Genomic DNA, 5,764 nt, shown 5'->3' on the forward strand with positions numbered 1-5,764 from the left:
TGCAAGTCACAGATATTGAGAGCTTGAGGAGAGCTTATATTATCTAGTTCTTTCCCTGTTATAGGTAAGAAACTAGGTGCAAGAAAACTTGTCATTTGGCTATAACTAACTAACAACTAGGTTCAATCTGGCTTACAATGAAAAAAATGTTTTGGTTCACTCAAATGGAAGCCCAGAGTCAGTGCAGGCTTTGGGGCTGAGTAATCCTTCTAGCCTCACTCAAGGGCTCATATTATTTTTCTTTGATCAAAGGGCAGTTGCCAGGGGGTTGCTAGTACCAAGGAGGTGGTGTAGGGAGTTTCCTTTATTCTCTGCTGCTCCTGTAAAGGCTCTTGGAAGAATCCTGTGATTGGACAAGGCCCATCCTCATTATTGAGGATAATCTCCTTTACTCAAAATCACCAGATTGTTAATGTTAATCACATCAAAACATCTAAACTAATATTTGCCAATCAACACAGTAAACTTTTTCTCATATCTCATTTCACATGCCTTCTCCTCAGTCAATCATTGGCAAGAGGATGGGTCATTCTACTACTCCTGAAAGTAGTAGTCAGGTCAGCTTCCATGTGAGGCACAGGGGGTGTTGGGGAGGGTACCCAAACAAAATCATAAGTTAGTTCTATGTGTGATATTATATAAAATAGCACTACTTAATGTCTCAGCATTATTTTAACTTATAAAACATAAAACAGATTCACTTGAAATTTTTGTCAGTCAAGGTTCCCTGTAGAAAAAGAACCAATAGAACAGGGATAAACACACACACACACACACACACACACACACACACACGATGAGAATTATCTCAAAGAATTGGCTCAAACTATTGTGGGGGCTAGCAAAACTGAAATCTGTAGGGCAGACCAGCAAACTAGAAATTCAGGGAGGAGTTGATGTACTTTTGAAGCAGAATTCCTTCTTCAATAAAGTTCAGTGTTTGCTGTTAAGGCTTTCCTGTGATTGGACAAGACCCATCCTCATTATTGAGGATAATCTCCTTTACTCAAAATCACCAGATTGTTAATGTTAATCACATCTACAAAATACCTAAACTAATGTTTGCCAATCAACTAGGCATTATAACCTAGCCAAAATGACACATAAAATTCATCATTACATTTTTTTTGTGTGTGCACAGTGTTGGGGAGGAAAGTGCTATACCACTGAGCTATATCCTCAGCCTAATCATCAGACAATTTTTATTTTCTAATCTTATTTATCTTAATGTTTCTAACTTCAAATTTCTTTAGAGAGGGTGACAGAAGTGTGATTTTGGAAACATACATTATGGTGAGGGTGGGGGCACTGTAGTAAGAAACTACATGAATCACTATATTTTCTGCTAGGCCAGGATCCATACAGTTGTTTCCAGAGGTAGAGGGACACCGCCCAACTCTACACATGAGAACACTTCCGCTCTTCAGATCTGATCCATGGTTCTGCTGTGGAAAGGGGGACTGCACAGAGGTTTTCTTTAGTGTCCACAGTCACACTAAGATAGTCCATGTCCCAAAAAATGTCCCAAGCAAATAAAAGGGGGGAAAATTAGGGTTAGAAACCTTTAACTATGGACTCTAAGATGGCCTCCTGGTGACAAAGCACTCATCAATGATGATGATCCACTCATTAAACAGAACCAATGATATATACGGTACACTTTTCACATGTGATCTGACAAATATTCTGGTGTGACTTAAGAGGGATTTAGCTCAAGCATCTCTCAGACTATTTAAGGACTGTTTTGGGTGTTAGTATAGTTAGTAGATTATTTAAAAATCTGTTTCATAATCTCAATCCCATTGAGGAAAAGGAATACTTTTAACATGCTGGTATCCCCCCCCCTTCCCACACACACACATGCTGTGATTATTCTTGTTCACCCAAAGTTTAGGAAAAATTTCTAGCCAAAAAAACACTCAATCAAGTAACTAAACCAAAATCATGGGAATCAGTTATGCTTAGGAGGCAATACATACAAACAAATCGCCCATTAGTGCTGCAGGAGAGATTTTGATAGAAGACTCCTGTCAATTTCACCCAGTCCTATCTTAAATACCTTCCTTCTAACTCATGAAGGACAATAATACAGGGTCACAGTGGGTGTGTGTGTTTATATGAGGGTGTGGAGAGAACAAAGGGGCTCTGGAGAGAGCCAATTTGGTGCAGTTTAGGAATTCTTGCCTTGTCCAGAGCCAGCCCAAATAGTTTTCTTCCTTTAGGTAGTTTAAGGATTTCCAAAACAAAAATAAATAAAGGTGGCTGTGATCTCTCTGGTGCCTACTCGGGTCTGGAAGCGCCTCTGCTGCTGTCCATCGCTGGGTCCGCTTAGCTCAAGGGGCACTGCGTCCGGAGATGTCAGCGGGTTACTGCCCCAGTGTAAACCCGGCGTGGGGGACAGCAGGGGCAGCCATCTCCACCTGAGCAATCTGGGTTTCTCTGGGCTGCTCTCCCAGTGCAGGCCCCTGGCAATTTTGTAGAGATTATGGGCCACGCAGCTCCCACGGAGAAGTCGGCTTGTTTAACCAAAGGTAAAACGCTGGCCGTGCTGCGTGCAGGGGTGGCGCTGGCAGGCCGCAGCTGGAGGCACTACCCGCCCCGGCAGCGAGGCTCGCTCGCAGGAGCCGGAGGTGGAGGCGCGCCCCCCTGTGGCCGGAAGCAGGACTGCCCGCAGGGAGCGGTTCTGCTGCAGCCTGTTCACCAACGTCAACCGAACCACCCCAGCCTCTCAGAGGCCTGCTCCCCAACTTGCCGTCACTCTCCGTTGGAGAGAGGGTGGTGGACGCTGGGGCAGGGGAGAGGACCCAGGGTTTTTCCTTTTCAGCTTTTGTACACCACCAGTCTCTCCGGCAGAGCCTGTGGGAGGCCCACTCTGTGGGGAAGTGTGGTCCACCTCTGACCCGGAAGTTCATCTTGGACCCGGAAGCCTCTGATCTCCTGTATTTGTCAGCACTCCCACAGGCGGAGGTGGCCATTTCTCTTTCCCCCATGGCTCAGTGGTTTTGCATTACTGCTTCTTAGCATGGACGTTCTGAGTGTTTTCCTATCCAGTTTTATTCAGCACTCTCAGTGTTGCAGGTACCCACAGGGCACGGCTATCAAAGTTTTTTTTTCAATAACTGCCTTCAACTCTGCTAGAGCATCCTCTCCCACCATGACAGTTTCCCAGTGGGCAGCAAGGCTTTTGAAGACGACTGGATTGTGTTTAGGTTATTATGACAGTCACACTTAAGACATGTCTCTCAAAAATTTATTTCAAACTCCATTCAAAGCTTGTCTTTTTTATTCCCCAGGTTAACTGGTCCTGTGTGCGTGTGTGCGCAGGGAGCATCATGTATGTGTGGCTTTGAGAACCTTCCTTCCCATATTGTCCTAGGTCAGGTTTTTTTTTTTTTTTTTCTCCCCAAAATGCAATTTTTAAGCCATTGTTGGATCAGAAAACTAATTTAGAGAGTCTTGATCTCTGTTTTTTTTTTTTTTTTTTTTTTTTAAGGAATAGAATGGAATACAAAATGCAGAGTACTTAGCACATATAATGCAGTATTATTTCATAGGAAGCATTGCTTCAGTTGTGTATATATTAAAGATAAAGATGATAGTAGCTGTTGGCTGCCTGGGATGGTGCACATTGTGTCCTAATGTAAAGCTTACTTACTGTGGGTCATGCTCTAGATAGGTCTTCCAGTTTGAGGGTAGACAGAAATGATGCACAGGGGGAGGAGCAAAAGGAGGAATCTCAGCTGATTCTTGTCAGCACATGCCCCAATCTCTTCTCATGATTGGGCATTCTGTCACTTGGCTCAGTGGCTGCCTGGGGAACCAAATAACTTGCCCCACCGCTAACATTTGTGTTCATGGGAATCACTGGAGTTCTCTTCCAGGTCCCCTGAATTTACGCAGTTTACTTTTTATGTGTACTGCACTTCTGTCCCTTTAACCCTCCAAATATCTCTTGCCCACAGAAACCTCTCAGCCCAGAATAGACATGGGTCTCTCTCTTCAGTATACTCTGCAGACATCAATGACAAATATGAAGTATTACCTGTGAAAAGGACAATACATCTCACTTCCAGGCTTCCAGAATATTCCTAAGAGTCCTTCAGCAGGTTGGACTCTACTGGTGAGTATAATATAGCTAACACCTGGTTGGAAAAAAAAGATTACTCTTTTTCCTTCCTGCAGAGACCCTCCCACCCTAAGACTCTACCCTCTACCTTTTTAGATGAAAGAAAAATCTTCTTCCTCTTTCCTCCATGAGGAAGGGGTCACTCCCAAGGTCAGTCATACCCTTTCCCCCACTTTTCTGGAGATAGAGAGAGGAGGTGGGAGAACTTGCTCTGAGCTGCCCTCAACAAACCCTGTAGGAACCAGGCATGGTGGTTTTTTGTCTATAATCCAAGCTACTCTAGAGGCTGAAGTTGGAGGATTGCAAATTCAAGGCCAGTCTCAGAAATTTAGGAAGACCCTGTCTCAAAATTAAAAATTTAAAAAGGTGCCAGGCATGGTGGTGCATGCCTATATTCCCAGCAACTTGGTAGGCTGAGACAGGAGAATCACAAGATAAAAGCCAGCCTCAGGAAAAGCGAGGTGGTGCTAAGTAAGCAACTCAGTGAGACCCTGTCTCTAAATAAAATAAAAAAAATAGGGCTGGAGATGTGGCTCAGTGGTTGAGTGCCCCTGAGTTCAATCTCTGCTACCTCCTCAAAAAAAAATTTATATAAAAAAAAAATTAAAAAGGGCTGGGGCTGTAACTCAGTGGAAAAATGCCCCTGGATTCAGTTCCTAGTACTGCAACAAAACAAAACAAACCCTGCAGGGAGGTGACTGCCCTGAACTGTTAATGTCTTGATCTTGTAGTATGAAGTAATTAGAGCTCTCTCTGACCTTAGCTATGGGGCTTAGCTTCAGTTCATAGACCAAAACAAAAATCCCACCTAATTGCTTGTTGCACATGTTTTTCAGTGGGATGTCTTCGGTCTTTCTTCATGTATCTTTTTTCTCCAGCCATACTGATCTCACTTCACTTCCAGTCCTTCCCACTGTTATATTTCTGGCACTTGAACTATCTTTTCCTATCACCTTGCAACATCCAGAAAGCATTCTCTAAGCAACCAAATGGGAAGTGAACCAAGCCTCTCTGGACCCCCACATTTGGTCTCCTTGCCTAGAATGAGATTTGTTTCATTTTGACTTACAGAAATATGGGTGGTTTCTTTGCTCCTCTGCCTGAATGAATTTCCTACAGGATATAGGTCACATCCTAGTTATCTCTGCATTCCACATAGCACTTTCCACATAGTCAATGCTGAAAATATGTTCACAACTCATTGAATAGCAAAAGCAACTTCTTGGACATCTAGGAAAAGTCTTGTAAAATTGTCTGGTTGCACTTTAGGATGGCCATTGTGAGTCCAGAGTTTCAAATACCTTGAATTGACTTCCACTTTACAAAACGTCCTACCTCACCAGATTACATTTGAAACGTTTGTCTTCATAACAATTGAGTGAATTAAATGGGACCGATATTATTCTCCTTGTTTTTCAGGTAAAGAAAGGATTCAGAGTGTGAGTGGCTTGCCCATGCTTCCCTGGGTAGTGAATCATGGCTTGTTCTGTTTCTTTTGCCTCTTCTCATTTTTTCCATCAAGCCACCTTGCAGGCTTATGCTTTTCTGGCTAAGCAAATGACCTCTAAGTACTTTCCCAGGGTCTTCAATGAGTTGGTTTTGGTCCCATCCCCAGCTGGTGGTGACTCACTGAGTACA

The sequence above is a fragment of the Marmota flaviventris genome, chromosome 16, assembly GCF_047511675.1.
Source record: "Marmota flaviventris isolate mMarFla1 chromosome 16, mMarFla1.hap1, whole genome shotgun sequence".
In the NCBI taxonomy this organism is placed as follows: domain Eukaryota; kingdom Metazoa; phylum Chordata; class Mammalia; order Rodentia; family Sciuridae; genus Marmota; species Marmota flaviventris.